Source organism: Hippopotamus amphibius, chromosome 5, assembly GCF_030028045.1.
Source record: "Hippopotamus amphibius kiboko isolate mHipAmp2 chromosome 5, mHipAmp2.hap2, whole genome shotgun sequence".
In the NCBI taxonomy this organism is placed as follows: Eukaryota; Metazoa; Chordata; class Mammalia; order Artiodactyla; family Hippopotamidae; genus Hippopotamus; species Hippopotamus amphibius.
In genome coordinates this window covers 7,253,043-7,266,184 of record NC_080190.1, presented here as the reverse complement: position 1 = coordinate 7,266,184, position 13,142 = coordinate 7,253,043, and the positions used below count along the sequence as shown (strand labels likewise).

Here is a 13,142-nt window from a genome sequence, read left to right as displayed (position 1 = left end):
TGCGGTGTCCCCACCACCCCCAGCCCCGCTGGAGCCTTGGGGCACCAGCACCGGCTTCAGGGCTTTATTTCCCAAGCACACACGTGTCTGTAAGCACACACGTGTTCACGAAAGGAAGAGGAGCATTGTAGAGCAGAAGGATAATCTTGTAATTAAAGGAAAGCCTGTTTTTCAGGAACATCTCCACCGTGTGGGGACCTTACCCTAAAGGAAGCCAAGGTCAGTCAGAGAGCTCCCGCATCACCTGCTCCGGGTGCCTTTCAGGTGAGTTCATCACCCAGGCAGGGCCAGTGTCCAGATTTCAGGACACACCCAACTTTGTGCCATTCCCTTTCAATTCTCTGATAGCCTGTTTGAAAAGAAAGCTGTTCCTTTTGTTCGGGAGTATTCATTCAAATTCCTTTCCAAGGCCAACACAAACGCAGGGCAGCAACCCAAAGGAGGTTTACCCAGCAGAATCCAGTTTCTCGCCAGTTTTTACAGGAGTGGTGCAAACAGACTTATTCCAATTAGGTGAAATCCTCACCCTCTTCCCTGTCTCTTTTCCCGAATTCCCCCATGTTGAACACAAGAACCCCACTCCCACTGTAAGATACGCATAAAGAATCCAGCTGGACAGTGCGAAGCAGCCAGAGGGAGAGAGAGGAGTGCCCCGTCCACCTCCAGCCCCTCCCCCAAGTGAGGGGCACATGCCAGGAAGGAGAGGGCTCACTCTGAGAAGACTCCCACTAAGAACACTCACCCAGACCACAGACTTGTAAATCCGAGCCTTACCTACCTACCTACCGATAAGAATGGTACCTGGCCACTAATTCCAATTTGACCACAAAAAAACCATAAACACTGTGAAAGCTATCCTCATAATCTCAGGGCATGTGTGTGTATGTGTGTTGGGAGCTGTGTGAGGGCAGGGGGGTGTGCACATCAGAGACAAGGGAGAACATGAGATCAGGAGGACAGGGGTCTAATTTGTCCAGCATAGCAAAGCCATCCCCAGATGTACACAAGTCCCAATCAAAAGCCAAAAGAAGCCTCAGTCAATTACAGAGACACCAGAGCCAGGTGGAGCTGGCTTCTGATTCCGTTAGCTGCTGGACCCCCTGACTCTGTTTCTTGATTGGTGAAACAGTGACTATCACTTCTACCTCAGAGAGGCCAGATCAGCAGCACTGCGCCTAGCCTTCGAGGTCCTAGCCTCTGAGGTCCTTCCGGTGAGTCTGCACAGACAGTGAGTCTGTGGTCCAGAGGCAGAATCCTCCCCGTGCACCCGGTGCAGCCCGTCTCCTGAACCTCCCTCAGGCTTCGGATCAGGAGCCATGCTGTTCATTAACTCAGAAAGTATAGTGAATTTAAAACAGGCCTGGTCCAGGAAACTATCTAGAAATCCTTCCTCCACATGAGGTTGTGAGATCCCAACAAAAGACCACTAATCAAAGAAGGAAATTAAAACAAGCCAGACTTCTCATAGTCCCATGTGATCTGGAAAGCAACTCAGGGCCTGAGAAAGATAATTGTTTCTGAGAAGCAATGTGAATCCTAGGCAGAACAAGCCAGATCTGGGGTAAGCCTAAATCCTCACCTCCCCTCTGCTCTGAGGGTGGTGGGAAGAGCAGATCCTCCACCAGGGAAACCTGCCAGGTCCTCGATTCCAAGAGCCTGTTCAAGTCCTCGCTCTGCCACCTGGAGGGCAGGGAGGGCGATGGACAAGTCACCCAAGTGTCCCCTATGCCTGACACCTCAACCCACCTTGTGACGATCAAACGCAATACAGGCCAAGCATCTACTAAGAGTGACAGCGATGCTAAGAAAAGGCTCAGTAAAGGGTATAATGTTACCTTCACAAAAATAAAAGAACTACTTAAATGGTGTGCATGGTATTCTTGAGTATCAAATTGTTTGCAAGGATAGAAAGAGCCAAACACACAAAAATTCCTCCACCAAGAGGGATGCAGAGTGGAAAAGCCCCGGATGAACCTGGCTGTACACTTATACTGCCCCTGCAACCTCTAGTCACATGACTCATCAGGCTCCAAGTCTGGAGCAGCCTGCAGTGTGAAAAGAATGGAGATTCTGAGGAAGGACCGGGTAGCCGTCGGAAGTACGACGGCGCTATTTGCAGTACAAGTGAAACAGCCAGACTGGAAGGTTGCGGCAGAAACCGCGGCCTCAACACCGCCCCAGGGACTGGATGCCAAGCCGGCCAAGTCACGGCGATGGGGCTAGTCGCATCTCGGCCACCATCCCGTACTCAGTCAACCAACCTTCCTGTCCACTGGGGAGTGGGGGGTGGAGACAGGGACAACACGACTCAGGTTTGAGATCCCCACAGCCCGCGAGCGCTGGGGGTGGCTCAGGCACGGTCGCGCCAGGTACCTGGTTCTGCTCCGAGCCTCTGTCGCGGGTTCGGGGCCCACCTCGGTGTCCTGAATCCTCTCCGGGCTCCTTCCCTGTCCCGGCCCGGGGGGCTGGAAGAGGCGCGCGGGAGCCCACGGGTGGGCGGCGGCGAGGGGCGGGACCCCGCACAATGGGCAGCGGGAGGAAGGGGGAAGTGGACGCTGGGAGGATAAGGGCCACTTCCATCACCTCGCGACGGGTAGCAGCTCCGTATTTACAAGTGAAAGGGCAAAGCGCGAGGGGAGGGGCGCTTCCGGCGGAGTCGGGGACAGCCCAGGCGACGGGGTGCGGGGCAGGCGCGCGAGCCTGCGGGGACCGCCCGGGGGCAGGGAAAGGAACCGGCGGGCGGGGCCGCCAGGTAGGCGGCCTTCGGGGGCGGGGCCCCCAGGTGAGCCAACCTGGAGGGGAGAGGCGGGCCCCAGGGGTCAGGGGGACGTCACCTTCGTGCCCGGGGTCCTAGAACCCCGGAACCCCAGACGCCAGGTGACCCGTCCTTACAGCAGGGCCCAGCACCCCGGCTGACGGGGCGCACTGGGGGCAGTGCAGCCACAGGCCACGCCCCCTCCAGGTAGAACGCAGCCAGGTAGGGCGGGTTGGCCTTCACCTGGGCCCAACCTTGCCCTTCACCTGGGCCCAACCTTGCCCTCCCCGCAGCAGAAGGTCGTGCAGGAGCCCGAAAGTTGCCCTGCGGTCAGTATGGGCGGAACGTTGGGGTTCCTGGCGCCCGAGGCCCCCAAACTCGAGGTATAGAAACAGGAGGCGGAGACCAGCCTCTTTATGACTCGGGGGAGGCAATTCAATACTTCTTCCTCGCATAAAATAGGAATTGCTCTATTTACCTAGCCCACAGGAGCGTCGTGAAGATTAACGACTGTGAAATGTTTTTAAGATCAAAAACATTCTGAGACTTGGCTGGTAGGCACTTATATGTGCATGTTGATATCTGCACAGCAAAATATACTCTTTATTGATTGCCCTCCTGGAGTGACTTGTAGCCCATAACCAGAAAGCACTGAGAAAGGAATCAGGTACATCTCTGTGTCCTCCTGGGATGCTAAGGAAAATGGTTAGAAACCATGGCACCCACACTGGACCGCCTGCTCCATCCAGGCCCGGAGGGGCAGCTGGGGGAATTAGCCAGCGATGCCACAGTTCGACGTTGGAAGAAGAGCCGGAAAGAAACCTTTAAAATATTTGTCACACACCCCTCCCCCCCCCCCCCCCCCCCCGGGGAAGAAAACACAGCTTTGCCACACCTCAGCTTGTTAGGCAGGTGCCCCCAAGTGTGGGCCACTCTTGGGGTCTCTGCTGTTTGGAAGGCTCTGCCCCACCCCCGGGCCAGGAGCCCACGCAGCCCATCTGGCCTGGCAGCTCCAACAGCAAGGCCTCCGTGGTGTCCCCAGCGCTCTGTCCCTCCCAGCAAAGCGAGCTCATGTGACCAGGCAAGGCTGCTCCACTCCAGCTCACTGCCAGCTCCAGTGGCACTCCAGGTGGGCAGGCCTGGGAGCTGCAACACCCTATGGGGTCCCCACCATCCAAGCTGGTGGGCAGGCATGGCCCCCACCCCTTCCCTAAACCCACCTGGGCCTGAACAAGCAGAAACTTTGTACTTCTAGACCAACAGCACTAAAGACATCCATCAGCAAAAGAATAAAGTCCCAGCCAGAGTTCATTCAGCAGGAAAGGTGCACAAACCGTTTCCTGGCCTCTACCCCCTACAGCAAAGGAACTACACCTGCTGTTCCTCCCACCCCCTCCGCCCCCACCCCCCACACATACTCACACACCTGGGGCAGCTACAAAACTCACTTCCAGGTTGGATTCAGGTCATTTTCACCTAACAAGTGACTCTTTGCTAGCCTCCACAGCTAGCCTTTAGGCTTTTAAAATTGCCATTTACTGGGGGGGAAAACAATGCCATCAGGCCAGAGGAGCTGACCTCTATGATCTTGGTCTACAGTTCCTTCCAAAGAAACTTCCTGGGATTCCATGACTCCATAATGAGGTTTTTGTTTGTCCTGTGCTGGAGGCCAGATTTCAGGCATGACTGGAGCGCAGCAGTGAGTTCACAACCCCAGGCCAGCTCCGGCGCTGCAGAAAGACCCACACATCACCCATGTGATGAACTCCCTAAAAAGGCCCTTCCAAGTTTCTGCCACAACCTGGGCTGGGATGAGACACAGAAACGTTGCCACTACTTCCAACCAAGCTTCAAGCCAGTTAATAGTGTCTTTCAAGCCATAATTAAGGATTTATTTTAATGCAAAAAGCAGGTTTCTGAGTGCTTTTGAGAGGGAGAAAAAGCAACACTGTGAAGGAAAGTTTTCTTTGTTTTTCCATCGTACAAATGGGGTGAATCTTAAGAACCACACCGTTTTGTTGAAAAGCACTGCCTTCCCCCCATCCCGGGACATCTGTGGACTCTCAGAGAACACCAACCAAAAGTGAGGCTACCCACCAAGTTCAGGCAACAACAGCAACTCGGGATTAACATCCCCTAAAGGCCACCTGACCTTGGGGAGAATGCAGGCTCTACTGTTACCCAGGAGAGTAGTCAGAATTCCCCATAAAAGCAAAGCATCACTTGCTCCATGAATAAGAAAGAACCCAACCATTTTATCACAATTTTCGTGAATATTAAGCCAACCCTAGGCAACCATCTGTTAAATTTCGTTCGTTACACAAACAGTTAAAGCAGACCATTTCTAAAACATTTACTCAGGGAGGAACTAGGCTAGATACAGATAGAAACATCCACTGTCCCCCCAAAGTTCTACCCAAAGCACCTCACTCCAGGCAGAACAAGCATTAGCTCCCAACAATAGGCCAGGACTACACTGACCCCACTTTCAGGAGGGGCAAAAAAGAAAGTTAACATGAGCACCCGCCACTTCAGCAACAGAGGTCTGGCTCCACTTTGGAACCTCAGCTTCCCTGTGGAAGCAGGAAGCTTTGTGAATGGAGGAGGAAGATGCAACACAGAAGAGCATTTTCAGAAATGGCAGCAGCTGTGCAACAAAATACGAAAATCCAACCAATACTCATTTTAGCTGCACTTTCCCTAACAGCACAGATTAAAAACTACTTTAATGTGAGGAGAGTAATAAAAATAAACACAACTGCTTCCTGTGACTTCAGATGCCTCATTTTCTGGTAAGCGTTGAATATGATTTCTGAAAATTGCATTTCAGGGGGAAAAAGGTTTGCTTCCTTTGCACTTTCTTTGAAGAACCCTACTATCTGCTTTTAGAATCTTTCCTCCAAAAAGTAGATCACTGAGAAGAAAAAGCACACAGAGTTCCCTAGCAGTCCAGAAAAGACCACCTTCTAAGAAAAAGTCTGGAAAGGGAGCAGGCTGGCAGCCCCAATCTCCAAATCGGGCACAGATGATTGCGACTCTGGTTCCCATCCCGTCTGCAGCTCCTGAAGTTTCTGTGTTCTCGAGCAGTTAGAAGAATGAAGGCGAAACTGCCCCTGGGCTCCCATTGTCAACATTCCGCACAAACAATGGCCTGGCTCACTCCCTATTGTACATTCTGTATTCATTTGTGAATCCCGATTTTTTTGCACAATGTGCAAAGCCCTTCTTTTCACTGGTGCAGTCCTGAAGGCCCATAATTTAGGCTTGGAACACTAATAATGATGGCTAAAAGCAAACTACAGATGAAGCCCAAACATTAATTTGTGAAGATCACTGGAGTCACACTGATGGCTTTTGGATACCATCCATTAAATCATGATCAAAAGAAACAGTGAACACCTTAAAAATGGTACTGAAGTTTTTAGCAATTATTAAATATAATTTTCCAAACCCAGAGATAGGTGTGTTTTGTTTTTTTTTTTAAAAAAAACCCTTTCAAAAGTCTTTGATACATATTCCATCAAACACAGACCTGAATAAAAATTAACTTCAAAAGACCGGGTTGGGGGGTGGTAGCTTTGCGTTTTTCCTTCTTTCCCAGGATGCTGTAACTTTAACCGCAGCAGTGTAAATTAGGACATGCTTACCAGCTGTAAGGCAGAAAACTGATACTGCCCAGGCAGTACAGCCTCTGAGAGCCGATCCATTCCAGCGTTTTCATGTGCCTACTAAAAGTTTGCAGTAGAGGAAGTCCACACAAGCAATCCTTAGCTAGCAAATGGCAGGAACATTCTTGGGGAATAAGGTACCCTGATATTGCAATACACAGTGTTAAGTACAAGCACTTCTATTTGAAGAGGTCAAGCAAACTGCACTCCCATTTTTTAATTACGATGAAAATGTGTTCCACCCTTTATAACTCAACTACTAGCCAGGCGGTGGAAGTATCACTGGAGTTGTGCCCTGTCGAACAGATAAACTCCCTTTCCCAATCATGTCCTATGTGAATATATGTTTGTGGCCTGTATCGGGGACAGGAGCCATTTGGGCTGCTGCTCTGCACTGACAGAAAAGATTATTAACAGAGGGACCCGGGCTTGTGCTCACTTACATTGTGATGACAGCCCTTCTATCCTGAAATGACAGTGGTAAAAAATGACAACTGGGTGGCCATTCTACTGTTGCTGTAAACTCTTTAAGTTTTTTCCATTTAGGGAAAGTGTTAAGTGCAAAGGGGATAATTTGCCTTCAAACATGATTCATGAAGGAAGAGAATTGTTGGCAAAATGGCATTCTGGTCTAGACCTCAGCGGGGCCACCCTTTTGGTTTTGAATCTCAAGGATTTCAAATGGTGCAAGGCATCCTGAGCTCTCTTTGCTTTAGTATTTTTACAGTTCTCAGCAATAAAATAAGGATATTATTTCCCTATCCAGCCCCACATACTCATCCTTCAGTTACCTTGTCCTAGCTACTCATTACACTGAAAAAGTGACGGGTTGATTTTGCAGTTGTGTTTGTTGTTGTTGCTGTGGGCTATTTCACTTCATCTCTCATTAAAATGTTTTCAGGCTTATGAACAGGATTTCTTTCTGGAGTTTTACAAGTCAAGAGTAAAGTTATTGATTATTCTCTGAAAGGGTAACTGATGGCTGGTTACTAATTATACAGATAGCAAGTTTTCCTGTTTCATCTTGTGTACAGGACCAGATTAACAATGCCAGGGAAAGCAAACTCGACTCCACAGGAACAGGTGTGCCCTGAGTCTTAAAAGGCCAAAATATCTCACAAAGTATGTCACTGGTGTATTTTTACAATGCTAGTAGTGTTTGTTTTTAAGTAGCCAAACTTTTTTACTTTTTTAACTTTAAAGAGACACTGCAAATATTTCTTCACCCAGTCAATGACTAAGTGCCAGACATAAGTTGCAATTCGAACCTGACAAAGAAGTACATTTTAGGGACAAAGAGGTTTTTTTGCTGGGGCTGCTGCGGCTGGTTGTTGTCCTTGTTGTTGTTTAAATCACCCTTAAGAAAAGGTAATTCGCCCTGCCCCTCCCCCAGAATACCCAGTTAAGGGCCAGTTTCAAAGATCCCAAGTGAAATCCTAAGTCACAGGGCTCTGAGCTCAAATCTGCAGAGCTATGCACAGCACCCTCCACCCAGCTTTATTAATGTACAATCAGAAAGGAGGGAGAAAAACATACCCCTGAGCTTTATATTCCCAAACAGGAAAAAGAATGAAACCAAAAAGCACCTTCTCAGGTCCAAAACAAGCTGCAAACCCACGATTTGTAAATTCCCTCTAATAACTGCTTTCTATGGGGACAAACTGGGGTCCCCTTACCCCTTGGGCACAGAAAACCAATCAGTGCCATAAATTCCCTTTGCCTTCAACCCTCACTCCCTTGTACTGGGGACAGAGTGGGGGGAGGGGGTGACCCAACACCAACACTGACACTAAACCCCTCAATGCTCTACAGAAATATGCGGGCTTATTTCCTTTGTTTGGTCCTGTTATACTTGATCAAGTGTGAACGATTAAACTGGTTTCATTAAAGGCAAGTGCATTCACAGCTAGCATCCAACTTCAATGGCAACTGGAAGCATATTTTGCAAGAAGGAGGGCCTGCTTTTTTGCTTGAAATCTACCATCTCATTAACTTTTCTTTTGGGGGCAATAAAAAGGGCACTAGGGGTTTTTACAGGAGAGTGTCAGAGCAGCTCAGAGATCTGAGGCTAAACAAAAGGATATTTAGTGTTTCAACTCTGGGATACAGTTCCTGGTACTTAAAAAAGAGAAAAGAAATCCTCTTTCAATATTAAAGCTGCTCTGACTGAAAGTGTTTAATTAGCATTTTGAATATTACTTTATAATTGCTCTAAGAAGTACTCTTTGAAATCAAATGATTATAAAAACAAGATCCTTTAAGTCCCATTACTTCAAAATGTAGAAAATTTATTTTAAAAAAATCAAAACAGGGGAATTCTAAGTACAGGAAAACTAAAGTTCTACTTTGAGAACCCTAGAGGCAGAACAGCACTCTTAGGTACCGAACACGAGGTAAATTTTAAACTGTCTTTGAACCCAAGCACCTAGCAGAGTGTCTTCTTTGAAAGCGTAATACGAGAATTTGATATATATCTCCAAAGTCGGGAGGCAGAATCACTTAGTAAACTAACCAAAATAAACGTCCCCTCCAAATTATCCATGTCAGATAAAAATATACCAGTCTCTACAATATCCAACAGAATTGCAAATAAGGCACTTAGCATTTTAAATTCCCAATGCATATTTATAGAATAGAATTCTCTTGTCTACCCTTCAAGCCACTCAACGTCTGACTCTCTAAGAACTTAACCAGATCTCCAGTCTTTAAAGAAAAAAGAAGACGGGAAAATCCAGAAAGATCTGTTTACCCCGGATAGGGCAAGTGAGCCTGGCATGACGACGCAGGCCACTGCCAGCAGCCTCCACCGCAAAGACGCAGATCAAGCGGGGATTTCTACGAAAAATTCCTCCTTTCCCTTGTAAAATACTAAACCCGGGGGCCCTGAGAGCCGACCGCTGCTTGGGCCGCCTCCGGAAAAAGTATTCGGGGCTGGGAGCACCACACACACTCGCTCGCACACACACACTCAGTGTCCGTGACCATCGGCGGCAGTGGAAAGCGAGCCACCGGAGGGAGTGTGTGCGCGTGTGTGTGTCTCGCCGCGGCCGGCGGTGACCGCGCCGAGCTCCCGGGCCCGCGGCCTCCCAGCACCCGGGCGCTGCGTGGGCTGCGGGCTCCCGGCCACGCCGCGGGCCTCCGGCTGCTGAAAGACCCCTGCGCGCCCCGGCTCCCGCGCGCCTCTGCCCAACTTGCCCCGGGGCGTTGGGAAGAGCGCGAGGGAGAGAAAGAAAGGCGCTTCCCCTCGGCCGCGCGGGTCCGTCCGGCGCCGCGGAGGACAAGGAGGAAGAGGCGATCGCGGCCGCCCGGCTGTCGCTGCGCCGCGCCGAGTCCCCGCCGCCCGGGGCGCGCCCTCGCCAGCCCCTCCTGCGAAACTTTTTCTTTTTGGTTCGCCCCACCCGAAAAGTGCGGCCAGGGCGGGGGAGGCGGGCGGGCCGGGTTCGCGGCGGTGGCGGCGGCGGCGGCAGCGGGCGAGGAGGAAGTGGTGCCGGCGGGAGCGCGGCCGGGCAGAGGAAATGCCCAGCCAGCGCGGCCCCCGCCCGTGCCCGCCGCCCGGCTCGCCCCGGGCCCCCGCCCCGCTGCGACTTTGGCGGGCCGAGCCCTGCGCGGCAGCGGTGGCGGCGGCGGCAGATGTGGCCCGGCTGCCCGGAGGAGCCAACAATGCGGGGCCGGCAAAACAAAAGGGTTCCACTTCGCCTCCTTCGCCGTCTTTCACTTGCGCTCCCGGGGCGCCGCGCGGGACCCCCTGCCAGCAGGGGCCGCTCCCCTGGGGGCCCGGAGCCGCGCGCGCCCCGGTTTCCCAGCGGACCCTCCGCTCCCCTCCGCCGCCCCCGCCCGGCAGGCTCAAGGCCCCGCGCGCTCGGACTCCCGGTCCCGGGGGATCCGGCCGTATTGTCCCCGCGGCGCGCCGCGCGCTCGGCCTGGGTCGCGGGCGGCCCCCGCGCGCACCCACCGGCCTCGGGGAACAGGAGCCGGGGGCGCCTAGGAAACCGTCGCCGAGACGCCGCCGCCGCCGCTGCCCTCCGGACGCCGCCGCGCTCGGGGTTTCTTTTTTTTTTTTTTTTTTTTGCCAATCCTGATGGGAAGGAAGGTGACCGCCTACTTCGCATTCATCAACTCTCATCACAACAAAAATCCTGGCGCAAACGGCGGCCAGCGGGCGCGATCGGCGGCGGGGGGCGGCAGGCGGGGACCCCGGGGCCGGCGCCCACCCCCGAGCGCCGAGCGGGGACACCGGGCCGGGGGCGCAGACCAAAGATGTCCTCGGATGCCGGCTCGGTGTCCTTCGCCCTCCTCCTCCTCCTCCTCCTCCTCCCCCAGTGGCGCAGTGAGGCGCGGGCGCGGCGCCCCCAGCCCGCGGCCGCAGGTGAGGCGGGGGCGGCGGCGGCCCCAGCCCTCCCCCGGGGCCCCCCTTACCTCGTCCCGGGCCGCCGGCGTCCACGGCGAAGGGCGCCCACCCGGGAGGCGGCGGCGGCGGCGGCGGCGGCTCCCGCCCCTCCCACCCCACCCGGCGGCGGTGGCGGTGGCGGCGGCTGTTCGGCCCCCCCTCAGCGCGGCATGGCTCCCGGCTCCGTCCCTTGCTCCTCGGGCCGCCGCCGGCTCCTCTGGGCCGCTCCCGGGCCACCTTAAAATGACACACGCACACAGGGACACACACACAAAAACTTAATCTCTCCAGCTCCCCGCCCCTCCCCCTCCCGCTCTTCCCTCCCCTCCCCTTCTTTCCCCTCCCCTTCTCTCCGCTCCCCACCCTACCCCTCCCCTTCCCTTCCTCCTCCTCCCCTCGCCGCGGAGCCTCTTCCTACTTCCCCACCCACCCCACCCCCTTCCTCCGCCCACCCGGCTCCCGAGCCTCCCCGGCCCGATCCCGGCCCCGCGCCCGCCCGCCGGGAGGGGGCTGCGCTGGGGGTCCCCGGGCCGCACACGCCCCGCGCCGCGCTCACCCCCAAGAGGATGCTAATTCCAACTTGGATGGGGGGAGGGAGCGTCCTGGAAGCCGAGCGCCTCCCGGCTATTTGCTCTTCTTTATTTGTTTTCTCCTCCGGGGAAGGAGGAGGAAAACGGAGAGAAAAGGAAAGGGAAAGAAGCGGCGCGGCCGCGTCTCCCGGTGGCCGCCGGCTGCGCAGCAGCGAGGCGGGAGGCGAGGTGAGGGTCGCAGCTCGCTCACTCCTCGCTCCTTTTTTTTTTTTTTTTGGGCAAAGGCGGGGTCTCTCTTTGCAAACCAATGACACAACCCCACATGGGCCGGCCTCGCCCCCTACAGATACTCCTCACTACAAATCGGCTCTCTCGGGGGATTAGTGGCTCCGCGAAAGTGCACACAGGCGCGGCGGGAGGGCGAGGGGGCCGGGCGCGGCGGGCACTCCCCGGCCTGGCCCCGCCCGGGAGGCCCTAGCGGAGCGCTGGGGCCTCGGGGGCAGGGGTGGGGGTCCGGCCCTCCCTCGGCCCTCCTTCCTCCCCCGCCCCTTCCACGTGGGGCCCCGGGCGGCCGGCCACGTGGGGGGACGCGGGCCTCCGCGCGGCGCCCCAGGGTGGCCTATGGCTCCGTCGGGCCCCCGCCAGGCCCGCGGCGCCGACCTGCCCCCTTCCCGGCCCCGCGGCTCCAACTTCCTCCCGGGCCCCTACGCCGGCCGCTTCTGCCTTCTCGGGCCCGCGGGGTCAGGCGCGGGCCGGCCACAGGGGGCACTTGCGCTCCCCAAATCCGGATCCGGGAGCCTGTGCCCGCGCCTGGCCCGAGGGGCGGCGATGGCTGTGGGAGCGCGCGCAGGGAGCCCTGTGTTCTGGAACTTGCAGCGGTTGTGTTCCCTACAAGAAGCAAAACATTTTTTACACATTAAAAAAAAAATGTTCCTTCCTGTTGCCTGGATCTCGCCGGGGCTATTTTTAAAGCCTTGCCTTGGGTGGGAGCTCCGGGCCTTGCGGGACGGAGGCGCTCTGCGGCCGCGAGGCCCCCAGAGTCGGGAACCTGGGCCGGCGCACAGCTCCGACGCCCCGAGGTTAGTGTCTGGACACCAAACCTGGGATCCAGGCCGACCGCCGGCCGCAGCTAAATTCCATGCCCGTGACCCGCGGCGTTGGAGCCGGGTTTGCAGAAGGGAGTCAGCGGCTGCGGGCTGGAAGGGCTGCTCGCTCTGCGCCCCAGAATCCCCCTGACTCTCATCTCACGGCCCTGAGATCTGCCGCACGGCCTCCAAGGGCCCCTGTGTGGGCTGAACTGAGCCCTTAGTCTCGATCTGTTTAAAAACCGTATTGAGATGTTACGAACTGGATTGAGATGTTGAGCAGGAAAGGCGTGGGGAGGGGTGTGAGGTCCGGCCTTTGCAGGCCGCCGGGACTGCCATTCCGGGAGCCGAATCGCTGGGTTTGGCCTCCCACGTACCGGGAGTGCACCACGCCCTACGAGCTGGAGGAAACTTAAGCTGGGGCCTCGGGGCCAGAGAAAGGGCCACCGAACTGCTGAACCCTTTTCTGCATCCCAAAGAGCGCTGCTCTAGGCCTCTCGATCTATTAACATTTTTGAAACTCCTACTCCGGCCCGCGGTAGGGGGGAGCTCACTGCCTGTTTGTTAAAGTGCGCCCAGGTAGGCCTGCGGGACCGGCTTTGTGGGGGCCCTGACTCCTGACGAGCGTTTTATCATCAAACAATAGGTTTTAAAACCCTACTGAAGACCTCCTGTAAGTGACGGCAGCGCGGCAGTAGGCATTTAACACCCGCTAGC

At 55.0% G+C, this 13,142-nt stretch overlaps 1 protein-coding gene across 7 annotated transcripts in view; it reads right to left on the bottom strand.

Moving 5' to 3' along the window:
- The window catches only part of CTBP2 (C-terminal binding protein 2), a 160,881-nt gene extending 149,431 nt beyond the window's left edge, over positions 1-11,450 (bottom strand). For 2 of the 7 annotated variants that reach the window (XM_057734337.1, XM_057734339.1), the window contains exons 1-2: positions 11,367-11,449; positions 10,840-11,047 (exon numbers count right to left, since the gene is read on the bottom strand). The gene's annotated coding sequence lies outside the window, so the exon portion shown is untranslated. Of the gene's footprint in view, positions 1-203; positions 221-10,375; positions 10,414-10,839; positions 11,088-11,366 lie in introns of those variants that run through there. The other 5 variants (XM_057734329.1, XM_057734331.1, XM_057734330.1 and 2 more) reach the window with 5 other exon arrangements.
- Positions 11,451-13,142: the final 1,692 nt, after the last annotated feature.